Below are 13904 nucleotides of genomic sequence, written 5' to 3'. Positions count from 1 at the left end.
AGCACCCACCCCAGACATTGCCACATTGCAAAAATTACCCCCAATGAGGACCACTGATCTAGATGTGAAATTCTTCAATATGTTGTTATAAGATTTGGGGGTACCTAATGATAATATATGGGATAAATCTGGAGATTTATTAACTATATTGTTATTCTGTGCTTTTGTTGTAGATATCATTTTTAACCCTCCACTTCTTACAACTATTCTCAAAATGAACATCATGGATATAGTATAAGACAAGAATTCCTCATTTTAACAAATGATATCTCCTACATGATTGAGTTAGGGAGAATAAAGGAATGAAAATGAGTAGACTATGGAAATTTAAAATAAACATTGGTAAGATTTTGCCATTAGAGACTCTTCAAACTATTTGCCTCAAACATCATTGGAGACATTTTTTTCCTATCCCCAGATTGTTTATTACATAAGAGTAGTCTTATCTGCATTGGGTCTATAAATTTATATTACTTATGCCCTAGTGCCTGCTATGACTTTGAGGTATCAAAACAGAGGCCCAGAATAGTCCAATCAAGCTTGAAAATGAACAGAGTTGGAGGATATATACTACCAGAATTCTAGACTTAGTACAAAGTTACAGTGGTTAAAATAATGTGGAATTGACACAAAGATATACACATAGACCAATGGAACAAAACACACAATGGAATATTATTCAGCTATAAAAAAGGAATGAAAGGATTTTTCTTTATGGAGCAATGAAAATGTTCTCAAATTGACTGGTCATGAATACATAACTCTGATTATACCAAGAGCCATTGATTGTACCCTTTGGATGGATTGTAAGGTGTGTAAATTAAATTTTTTTTTTAAAAGGAATGAAGTTCTGATTCATGCACCAAATGGATGAAACTCGAAGACATATTTAACGAAACAAGCGATACACAAAAAGACAGATTTGTATGCTGTCAAATATGAAATACCTAGAATAAGCAAATTCAGAGAGGCAGATAGTAGATTGCAGATTATAGAGGTCAGGAGGTGAGGGGAAGAGGGAGTTATTGTTTAACAAGCAGAGTTCCTGTTTGAGGTGATGAAAAGTTAGGGTAATGGATGTTGGGGATGGTAGCATGTATTGTGAATATAACTAATAACACTGAATTGTACACTTGAAAATGGTGTTCTAAAGTTTGGTTTTTTTTTTTTTTTAGCTGATACAGATAGGTAGGTAGGTAGGTAGGTAGGTAAAATTGTGTGGCAACTGTGGTAAAAATGTTAAAGGTTGATGGATCTGGATATTTTGGCAGGGGGTGGGTATGTTGGAATTCTATGCATGGGTTTTGAATTATATTTGCAACTGTACTGTGAGTCTGAAATTATTTCAAAACAAAAGTGTGGTATATACATATGATGGTATATACATACAATGGAATATTAAGCAGCTGCAAGAAGGGATGAAGTCATTATGCATGCAACAATATTGATGAACCTTGAGGACATTATGTTGAGTGAAATAAGCCAGAAACAATGGGGCAAATACTTTACAGTTTCACTAATATGAAGTAACCATAATGAGCAAACTTGAGAATTAAATGTGAGAGCACAGGTTTTTAGGAGCTAGAAAGAGGGCAGAGATTGGGCAATATATTCTCAAGGAGTACAGAATGTTTAATAAGGTTGATTGCAAAGGTTCAGAAATGGATAGAACAATACTGTGTGATGGTAGCACAATATTGTAAGTATAATGAACAAAGCTGAGTGTGAGTATTCTTGAAAGAGGAAGGCTATGGGCATGTATGTAACCAGAAGGAAAGCTAGATGATAAAAACTGGGATTTTACACCTTAGTGAAATCTAGAGTAGACAATGATGGTGGAATGAGGGAAAATTCTTCTTTACAAAAAATATCAGCTAATAACTGTAGAAGGAATTATTTAATTGGAAAATCTCCTTTCTGCAAACCTCAGGGAAATAATTAATTCAGATATCAAAATCACTGGGCAAAGTATCACACTACAGCTATCTGCTTACTGTAAAGGAAAACATATCTTTACATTTGAGAGATCTGGATTGTCAATTTTAACCAATTGAACAAATTTGACAATATGTGCTTATTGACAGAATACAATCAATAAAACAGCATCAACAGTGAAGCACCCTTGATGAAAATGTTTATCATGATTCTAGCTAAGCCTTTAAACTATACTTCTACTATGGGAATATCAGGGATAGAGGAACAGGTAAACAACCAGAAAAATCCAGAAAGTGGCCATTCTGTAAGGCAACTGATCTGGTTTCAATAAATAGGCAATTTCAGGGGAGAAAATGGCAGAACTGTCCTAGGTTACAAGAGACTGAAGAAATTAGGTTTAAAAAGACCTAATGACTCGGAAATAGTAAGGTATTCACAACAGCTACACATGATTCTATAACATTTGCAATATTAAGAAACTCATTATTGCCCTTAAGTTTGTTATAAATAGTCATAGAAGTAACGTGTGAAGTGTATTACTGACTCTACATTGGCAACAAAACAAGATGGAACCTGAACACTAAAATAGTTGAAATTCATTTATAGTAACCATTTAATAATATTTTTTAATTTTAAAATTTAATGGAAAAATTTTTAATTTTTATTTAAAATTGAATTAATTGTAGTCATACTTTGCCTTTTAATTTTAATAATTTTGAATATTTTAAAACATCATTTTTGAAAATATAAAAATATTTTGAATATTTCATTTTAATTTTGATGAAATATACTCAAATATTGTATACTTGGAATATTTTTTTTATACTTTATAAGAACATAATTAATGATTTTGCTGAAATGAAGACAAGAAAAACAAAGTTTCACCAGAATAAAGAATTGAAAAGACAAAAAGAGATTTAAAAGAATGGAAGAGTAGGTAAACATATGGAGGACAGAGAACAGAGTTAAAATAAATGGTGTTCCCAAAGGAAGGATCTGGTCAGAAGAAACAGAGGCATTAATCAAAGATGTATATCTTTATCACTCACCAAAACATTGTTGTAGAACACCCAATGTGTGCAATAATTAAATTCAATTATATTTAATAGTTTACATTTGTCATATAAAATCTATAATCTTATATGTCTTTTTCAATTTTTTTGTAATGAACATTTATTTGCTAAGGTAAGAGGATTGAACAATTTGACAGTATGTTGGCTTGTCTCAAAAATTTAAATATTTACACATATTGTGTGTGTATCAGCATTTGAACTTTTGCTTAGGCTCTGCAAACAGTAGGTATGTTGGTTTGAATTTGTGGACCCCAGAAAAGTAATGTCCTTTAATCCTCATGCAGTGATGCTGGGTGGGAGTTTTTAAATTATCCATGGAGATGTGACTCACCCAATTGCAGGTGGTAACTTTTAATTAGATGATTTCCACGGAGATGTGTCTCCACCCATTCAAGGTGGGGTTGCTTACTGGAGCCCTTACTGAAGCCTTATTGAAGCCAGGAGAGAAAGCATATGCTACCATGCTCACCATGTGCCTTTCCAGTTGAGAGAGAAACCCTAAACATCATCAGCTTTCTTGAACCAAGGTATCTTTCCCTGGATGCCTTGCTTTAGTTGAGACATTTTCGTGGCCTTAGAACTGTGAACTTACAACTTAATAAATTCCCCCTTTTAAAAGCCATTCTGTTTCTTTATATTGCATTCCAGCAGCTAGCAACTAGAACAGTAGGGATAAGTTGGATAGTTCAAAATGCCAAGAATTGAATGATAGCTGTAAAATTTTGAAGGAAAAATATCACAACCCAATAATGTTAAACAATTTATACCTATTCAAGTTGCCATTCACAAGTAAAAGCATCAAAAATATCAGTTCAGATATGCACAAAGACTGAGAAAACATACCACCCATGAATCCCTCTTGAAAAAGCTAATTAAACATGTCCACCAAAAGTCTAATATTTGCCTTGCTCTCAATAAACATATTATGATTGATTGAAAAAGAAAAAGAAACTTGCCCAAAGTCACAAACATAAATGGCAAAACCTTTTCTCTCTGCTAATACCAGTCAATGCATAATATAATATTAACAGCCGTAAGCAGAATTGAAAGATTATAATATGAAAAAGTAGTAATTCATGCAGATAAGATGGTAATAAAACTTTATGCATTAACAACATATATAGATTTGACTACAGAAAAATTTTACAATTCACAATTTGTACGTGAGAGGTTTGTAAAAATATTTATAATTCCAAACAAATAGTTAAATAACTCTTAGAAAATCAAATAGTTCCCAGAAAATAATAAAAAGCAACACAATAGAAAAGTGGACAAAGGCTATAAATATGTAGGAGAGTAAAAATTAATAAGCACAAGAGTAAATTCACATACACATATGAAAAGACGTTCAAAAGAAAATCTGTTTCAAAAGAAACAGAAAAGTGGAAATAAACAGATTAAGGTAATATTTATATCATTTTATATCCTCAAATTGTCAAGAATTAAGAGTATCTGGTAATACCTTACTGTACTGGTTTGAAACTGTTATGTACCCCAGAAAAACCATGTTCCTTTAATCCTAATCCAATCTTGCAAGGGTAGGCCTATTGTAGGGTGGGATATTCTAATTAGGTTATTTCCATGAAGATGTGAACCACCTAGTTGTGCAATGACCATTTGATTAGATGCCCATTAAAGGTAGGTCTTAATTAGTTTACTGGAGTCCTTGAAAGAGCTCATGAAGAGAGGAAGCTCAGAACTGACAAGGAAAGCAGAGAAAAGAAACCAAGACACAGATATTTGGAGATGCTAAGCTAAGAGATGAAATCCAGAGTTTGCCCTGGAGAAGCTAAGTGAGAGTCTAAGGACACTTAGAGTGAAATCCACTGGAATTAGGAGCTGAATGCAATGAACTTGGGAACAAAGGGCCAGCAGACATGTTCCTTCCTGTGTGACAGAGGAATCTGTACGCCGCCTTTCCTTTGAGAAGGTATCCTCTTATTAGTACTTTAATTTGGACATTTTCTCAGCTTTAGAATTGTAACTTTTACCTTAATAAGTCCTCTTAATAAAAGCAAATCCATTTCTGGTGTATTGCATTCTGGCAATTTTAGCAAACAAAACATTTATCAAACTTTTTATGATGACTGGCAAGGCCCAATGTGTGCTATACCCAAATAACCACTTCTGACCCCATTTGTTTCCACTCTTCCCTCTCATTCAACCCCAGCCACACTGTCCAGTTAGTGATCCTCAAACACATCAAGAACTGTTCCCTCTGTCTGAAACACTCTTTACCTAGATATTACTGTGGCTTGCTCCTCAAGTATCTGTCCAAAAGTCAGCCGCTCAGAAATTTGCCCTTAGCTCCCACTCTAATTTAGAATGTCCCTCACATAATGTGCCATCTCCCTATCCTATTTTGTTTTCCTTCATAACACTTATTGCTAAACTAGTGTATATTTTTTTATTGCCTGTCTCCCTCAGTGGACTTTAAACTCCATGAAGGCAGGAGCTTTTTCACACTAGCCCCTAGAATCTTGCCCGGAATGTGACAGATACTCATTTGTTGTGTGAATAAACAAACATATGAGAAAGCACCAACCACTTGTAAAGATATAAATAAAAGGGAATTCTTTTATACTTGTGGATGTGTGGCCTTATTATAACATTTGTGAATTTCTGCAAAATTATATGCTTGACAACATGCCCTTTAATCCAGCTGTTCTAGTTAGCTGCTAGAATGTGATAGCCCCAAAACAGAATGGCTTTTAAAAAGGGAGAATTTATTAAGTTGCTAGTTTAAAGTTTTAAGCCTGCAAAAATGTCCAAATTAAAGCAAGTCTATAGAAAAGTCCAAATTAAATACCAACAAGAGATTACCCTCACTCAAGAAAGGCCAATGAAGTTCAAGGTTTTTCTCTCAATTGGAAAGGCACATGGTAAACATGGCAACATTTGCTAGCTTTCTCTCCAGGCTTCTTGTTTCATGAAGTTCCCCCAGGGACATATTCTTTCTTCATCTCAAAAGGTCTTTGCTGCAGAGAGCTCTCATGGTCATCGTGGCTCTCTCATCTCTCATGGATCTGCCACTTCCTCCAAAATGTTTCCTCTTTTAAAGGATTTCAGTAGAGTAATCAAATTGCATTCTGGCAATTTTAGCAAACAAAACACTTACCAAATTCTTATGGTACCTGGAATGGGTGGAGTTACATTTCCATCTCATCAAAGGTTAATACCCACAATTGAGTGAGGCACATCCCGCTGGAGATAATCCAATCAAGTCTCCAACCTACATTGTTGGATAGGGATTAAAAGAAATGGTTGCTCCCACAGATTGGTTCAGGATTAAAACATGGTCTTTTTAGGGTACATAATCTTTTCAAATCAACACACTGGTCGTGGTTAACACATAATCTAAACAAAGCTTCAAAACATAAGGACATCTGTATAAACACAGTGTCAACCAGAAATGTATAGTCTTAGCTCCAAAATACATTCATCCTACAAAAAAAATTACAAAAGCCTTACACAATTTCCGTAACAATGCAAATACAATAACAAGTAAAAAACAGTACAAAATCTCATCAAAGTCAGTTATAGGTGTGGTTAGTCCAAGGCAAAATTTTCTCCTCTGACTGTGGATCTGTGAAACGCAGAACAAGTTATCTGTTTCCGATACATCAGGAGGGACAATCATAGGCTAAATATTCCCATGTCCATTGGGAGAGATCCAAAGGAAAACAGGGGTCAAAGGTCCCAAACAATTCTGAAAACCTGTGGGGCAAACTCCATTAGATTTCAAAGTTCGAGAGTCATTTCAAATGGGGGCTTAAAAGAGGCATTCCCACTCTTTCCAAGGCTTTACACAGCAGCACTGTTCTCTAGAACACTAGAGTGAGGGTTACTACACTGGGGAACAGTGGGGAATCCACCTTATTCTCAGCACCATCCTCTCCAGCATCTGGGCAGCATCCAGGCCCTCACCCATCTCTAAAGCAAATGCCCAACCCCTTCAGAACAGTGTGATGGCAGTGACTAGTCTCTCCCCAATCCCTAGAGAATTGCTCCACCCTTTCTGAGGTCTGAAGGGGCTACATTCTTCCTGAGCAATGCCCTCTGCTTCCAGGGCAAACTCACCCTCTCACTTGCATGGGTGGATCCACTCTCCAAATCTGAGATTTCCTGGCTCCAGACCTTAGCTTCCATGATTTTTCTTTCGAAGTAATTCTTCCTTCAATCTGTCCCTTATAGTCCAGACTGTCAGTGGTTCCATTTATATAGATCTGGCAAAAAATTATTTGACTTGGTATGCAGTATACAGGGGTCAAATCCATCAGATGATAGGACTTTCCACAAATCCTTTCTGGATAACTCCATTCCAATCCTTGCTAATCCTGTAATGGCTGACTGCTTCCATGTTTGGTTAAATCCTCATGTGGGGGATAGCCTCTGGGATTTGACTTTCTGGAAGCCCAGAATTTTTGAGGCCATCAATTTCTGCTTTCATTGTACACAAGAGTTCAGTTCTCAGATTATCCCTTTCCTCTCACATTTTACTATAAACTGCAAGGAACAGCCAGCCTGCATTTTCCACATTATTTTGGAAAACTCTTCAGCTCAGTATCCCACATCATCATTTCCAAATTCTACCTTCCATCCAACACCTGGACTCAATTTTGCCAAATTCTCTACCACTTTAAAACAAGAATCACTTCCTTTCTAGTTTGTAAAAACACATGCATTATTTCTGTCTAAGGCCTATAACGGAAGTACCTTTACCATCCATATTTCTACCAATAGTCTCTTCAAAGCAATCCAGGCCTTTCCTATTCACCCCCTCACAATTCTTCCAGAATCTTCCCCTTATCCATGTAAAAAGCTGTTACAATATGTTTGGTATTTGTAAACCACAGCACCCCACTTCTGTGGTACCAAAACCTGTTTCAGTTTGCTACCGCTGCTGAAATGCAATATCCCAGAAATTAATTGGCTTTTACGAAGGGGATTTATTAAGGTACAAGTTACAATTCTAAGGCCGTGAAAATGTCCAAATTAGGGCATTTAAGAGGATACCTTCTTGGAGGAAATGCAGCATCTAGGTTCCTCTGTCACATGGAAGGTACGTGGCGATGTCTGCTGGCTCTCGTGAGTTGATTTCAAAATAGTTCCCTCAGCTCTTGTGGGTCCTTCTGGCTTCTGCCTGGGTGGGGAAAATGCTCCTTCTACTACTCCAAATGTCTGTTTCTAGGCATCTGTTCTGTGTATTGGCTCTGAGCTTTTTTCTTTGTGACCTCCTTTAAGGACTCCAATGAACTAATTAAGACCTACCTTGAATAGGTGGGGTCACAACTCCATGGAAATAATCTAAACAAAAGGTCACACCCACAATTGGGTGGGTCATATCTCCATGGAAACAACTTAATCCAAAAATACCATGCTGCAACAGGTCTGCTCTCACAAGATTGGATTAGGACTATGAGAGCATGGCTTTTCTGAGGTTCATAATAGTTTCAAAGCAGCACAACAGGCTAAAGAATGCTTTTGAAAACTTAAAAATTTTACTATGAGAGTCAAAAATAAAAATACATACCACAGAAAGACAAAAGCAAAAAACTAAAAATAGTGTAAACCAAAATACTGAAAATGGGAGTAGCAATTAAGCATTAAAACAAACAAAAAATAAAAATATTACTATAAGCAAAGATATCAATTATAACAATAAAGATAACTTAATCTCCTGTAGTAAAGACAGATAATCTCAGAAAGTGTTGAAAATACCAAAATGTGGCTCCCAATTCAAAACAATCGATTAAGGATAAATTATATCCTTTCCTTTACAAAATCACAGTGAAATAATAATGAAGAAGAGAAACTTCTGATTATTATGAAATAACTGAGTCAATCAACAACTTTTTTTCTCCTCCTGGAAATTGGAAAAAAAACAACAACAACAGTATGGAAGGGCAGCAGGAAGGGAAATCCTGTGACCTTTATCAATGAAACATAAGAAAAATATCTGCAGATATCAAAATATAAGTAAGCACTGCCAAAAGCATCTGAGTATGTACAAAAGAAACTAAAGGAACAGATATGGCCCAGTGGTGGCAGATCCAGAAGAGTGCCAACAAAAGTACACAGAAACCTTAAAGTGTATATTCTTGTTTGTAACAACCAGTGTTTATGGTAGAAAGTTTAGACAGTATGAAGAAGGAACAGCATGTGATGATATTGTGAGCCATTGATTGTACACCATGTATGGGACTGTATGTGTATGAATATTTGTCAATGAAAATATTTTTTAAAAAAAGGACCAAGTTATACAGAGAAGGTAGGATTTAACAAATGAGTATGACTGCTGAATCGTTATATTGATATTTCTTTTAGTCTCCAGTATCTTAGAGCAGTTAGAAGGAAAATTAAAATTGTGGAATTGTAACCCATTAAAGAAAAAAAAAAGTTGATTGTGATGATAAAAAACATATTTATTCCCTCTAGCCTCCAATGTTCTGGAGCAGCTAGAAGGAAAAATCTGAGATGATTGTATGGTAGCCCATGACAAATTCTAGGATCTGTCCTGTAAACTACTTGTAAGATAGTGCTTGGAAAACTATTTCTTCCTTCCTTGTATGTATGCTATATTATACAATTTAAAAAGTTAAAAAAAAAAAAAAAGGACCAGCAACAGAAAATTTCAGAAAGTGCATTTATGTTGTAATCTACTCAGTAAGTTTTAAATAAGCACATCAAAGATACTATCATAAATAAAATGAAAAAGCAGAAACGCTTATCAACAGATGAAGAATACTCCCCAGAGAATATGAAAAAGTTATAGTAAAAATATATACAATGAGTATTTTCACAAGACTATTTTGATAGTGAGCAACTGAAATCTAACCAGCTCAAGTTAAAAAAGAGGAAGGGGGCAGTGATTTACTGGCTCACAGAATTCCAGAAATTATTGAACAAAGAGTAGGAAGAGTAGAGAAATATATGAACTTTAGAAACAACTGCAACCAGGTACCCTAAAACATCAATTCTCATACTGTCCTTATCAGCGCTGGCATACATGCACACAAAGCTTGGAAAAGGACTCTAAATGTGACCAGGTGGAAAAATTTTGTAAGAACAGAATATTTACTGCTATAGCAGCAATTTTCAACCCTGCACTTTTGATTACTTGGTAATTACCTGAGGAACTTTCAAATACCAACATGAAAAACCTGATAATGAAATGTGCAAAAGACACAAACAGATGATTTTTAGCATGCACACACACACTCATACACATACACACACACAGCTTAAAATATATACATTACTAAAAGTAAAGGAAAATTAGAATTATACCAACATATCATTAGTTTTCAATCGGCAAAAATTAAAATAACAACATACTCTGTAGGGAGACAGGCACCCTCATACATTGCAGGTGTGACTGCACATTAATGTAAATTATATAGAAAGAATTAATACAACTACATATATACCTATTTTTTTACCCAACAATCCCATTTCTAGGAATTTGCCCTGAATAAACATTAAAATATATCTGCATAAGACTATTCATTGCAGCATTGTTTGTAATTATGTATGTTAGAATGTATATAATCATATGTAGGACAATGTTGAATAAACCATGTTATAGACACAGAATAGAGTACTATTTAGCTATAAATAAGAATGAGGATGATCTCTGTGAACTGATGTAAAGCAATTTCCAGGGATACACTATCAAGTGAAACAAGCAAAGAACAAAAGAGAATCTATGGTATGTTACCCTTTGTGTAAGAAGGAAAGAGAAATATGGAAATATACATGCATTTACTCCTTTGTACAAATAGAAATATAGGAAAAATAAACCAGAGACTGATGATTTTAGTGACCCACAGGTGTAGGTTTGAATGAGGTAGAAAGGATAGAGGAATTGAGGGGAGCAAAGGGATGTCATTTCTCTGAGTATATCTTTATAAAAGTTTTAACATTTTGGAACCTTATGTTTCACATATGGAAGGAAGGGGAAGAAGAGAGAGGAGAAAGAAGAAAGGGAAGTGTAGAAAAAGTAAGAGGGGGAAAGAGAGAAGGGAAAAAGAAAGGAGAGGAACAGAACAAGAAAGGACGGGACAGGGTGACTTGTCATGGAATAACAAACAAAAACAAATGAAACAAATGATATTTCAAATTGATGAGATAACCACACTGAATGGAGGAGTGAATGGAAGGAAAAACTAAGCTTTGGAACACAGTATTTGAGCCATATGCCCTAAAGCTAAAATGAACTTGAAACAAATATTGGATTCTACTAAGTAGCCTTCATTTTTGCAATGTAGGTTAGCAATTCTTAAAGTATTTTCTGTGTATTATAGGATTGAATAAATATATATGTTAAGGATGATGAGAGACTGTTTTTTCACTGTAAGCAGAAAACAAACATAAATACGAGAAAGAATAGAAAGAACCCTGTGATATAAGATTAGAATTAGAGGGTGGGCCACGGTGGCTCAACAAGCAGAGTTCTTGCCTGCCATGCCAGAGGACCTGGGTTTGATTGCCCGGTGCCTGCCCATGTAAAAAAAAAAAAGAAAGAAAAGAAAAAACATTGGAATTAGAGAGTTCAATATGAACTCATGGTTTTAAAGATATTTATATATGAATGATTATAGAAATAGAGATGTGTATGGGTATGTACACATACACAATCATATATATTTTCTAGCATCTGTCATATGCAAGAGCCTATAAGAGAAGATAACCCAGTAACAATGAGCATAGCTAAAGTTCAGATCTTGGTTACTAAATATCATTCTTCCCTAAAGAAATAGGGCGTTCTGGAAAATGGCCAATTCCAGGGAAGGAGTAGGTAAGGTATAAGATGAACCAAGAAGAACACCTAGGGTATCTTTTTGTACCAGAAGGTAAAATCTGCTCAATGGATTATATATATATATATATATATACACGCCAAAAGGATAAAAAAAAAAACAAAAAACAAAAAAACAGCTTGAAGAGGGTCCTGCTGGCCAAATCTGGGAAAATTTGAACACCAAAATAAATGATAGCAAAGGATTGATATCAATTGAACAGAAATCATGAACTCACATTGAGATAAATAATAAATAAGGGAAAGGTCTTTCTTACAGTAGGAAGCCAACTAATTAATACAGAAAGGATGATGGAAGTAGAAAAATCACCATCTGGCAAACATCATACTAACTGATTCAGGGAAGAGCCATCAATAATTACTAAAACTATACAGGTAAAAATTTGAGAAACATGATATTCACATACACTCAAAGAAGTTCCACTCCAAGATACTTATTAATTACAAAGAGAAATAGTAACTTTATAATAGAGAAATCTGCAGATACCACCTTCATCACTGTCATCACCAGTAATGGGAAAAAATGGTATCATGTGGTTCCTGATATGGTTTCTCAAAAAAGCACAGCAGGCCCAAGCCCCGCAGCAGCCGAGCCGCCCGACCTCCTTCTCCCCTCTCTTTCTCCGCTGGCCCGCCGCGCGGCGCCCAAGCCCCGCAGCAGCCGAGCCGCCCGACCTCCTTCTCCCCTCTCTTTCTCCGCCGGCCCGCCGCGCGGCGCCCAAGCCCCGCAGCAGCCGAGCCGCCCGACCTCCTTCTCCCCTCTCTTTCTCCGCCGGCCCGCCGCGCGGCGCCCAAGCCCCGCAGCAGCCGAGCCGCCCGACCTCCTTCTCCCCTCTCTTCCCCCTCCTGCTCCGGCTGCTCTCCAACCATCACGGTGCCCTCTTCCCCCGCCTTCACTGTGCTCCTCCGCCACCAGCCTCGACAGCCTTGCCGCCCTCACCTTTCCTCCTCCAGAACAGCTACTGGGGGAGTGGAGATAATACAGAGAAGCTCCCGGAACCACGAGGGAGATCAAAGGGACAGCGTACCCCATCCTGGAACGGCTGACTATCTGGGAGAACCAGCTCCGGTGAGATCACCAAGGGGCACGGGCTTTCCTGGGTGGGACGGCAAGCGACCGGAGTCCCTCCCTTCCACCTTCCTGGGCCAGCTGGTGGAATTGGACAGGCGGTCCCCTTGGGCCGCGGCGGCTGGTGCCCCCACCACACGAGGCCCCCCGGAACAACTGAGATAGTTGGGTCGGAGATCCCCAGACTGCGGAGAACAGTGACCCGGGGATCCCTTCCAAACACGTGACTCCCCCGTCGGCTGGGAACAGTGTAATCTCCCGGGCTGCGACAGCTGGCGCCCTCCTGCCACGCTTGGTGCCCCGGGCCGACTGGCTAATTTGGCCGGACGCTCTCCTGTGCTGCGACGGCCGGCGACCCTCCCCGCGTTTGGAACCCCGGGCCGGCTGGCATTCTTCCAAGACGCTTCGGTTGCCGAACCTCCCCTACGGCGAGAGTTTTCCAGAGTTGAGGGACCCACAGCAACTTTCGCTGGTGGAACCTACAGACAGGCGTGTGCCACGAGCGCCACCTACTGGGCAGGATAGGAAGAACAGAACCCAGAGATTGCGCAGAAAAATCTTTCAAGCTGTGGGGTCGAACACCCGGGGAAATCTGACTAAATGCCCAGACGCCAGCAGAAGATAACGGATCACGCTCAGAAAATTGAACATATGGCCCAGTCAAACGAAGAAACCAATAGCTCAAATGAGATACAGGAGCTGAAACAACTAATGCTGAATATACGAACAGAAATGGAAAACCTCTTCAAAAATGAAATCGATAAATTGAGGGAGGACATGAAGAAGACATGGGCTGAACATAAAGAAGAAATAGAAAAACTGAAAAAACAAATCACAGAACTTATGGAAGTGAAAGATAAAGTAGAAAAGATGGAAAAAACAATGGATACCTACAATGACAGATTTAAAGAAACAGAAGATAGAATTAGTGATTTGGAGGATGAAACATCTGAATTCCAAAAAGAAACAGAAACTATCCGGAAAAGAATGGAAAAATTTGAACAAG

The sequence above is a fragment of the Tamandua tetradactyla genome, chromosome 24 (genome assembly GCF_023851605.1).
Source record: "Tamandua tetradactyla isolate mTamTet1 chromosome 24, mTamTet1.pri, whole genome shotgun sequence".
Taxonomy (NCBI): Eukaryota; Metazoa; Chordata; class Mammalia; order Pilosa; family Myrmecophagidae; genus Tamandua; species Tamandua tetradactyla.
The sequence above is the reverse complement of the archived record's forward strand: the minus strand, read 5'-3'. Positions refer to the sequence as shown.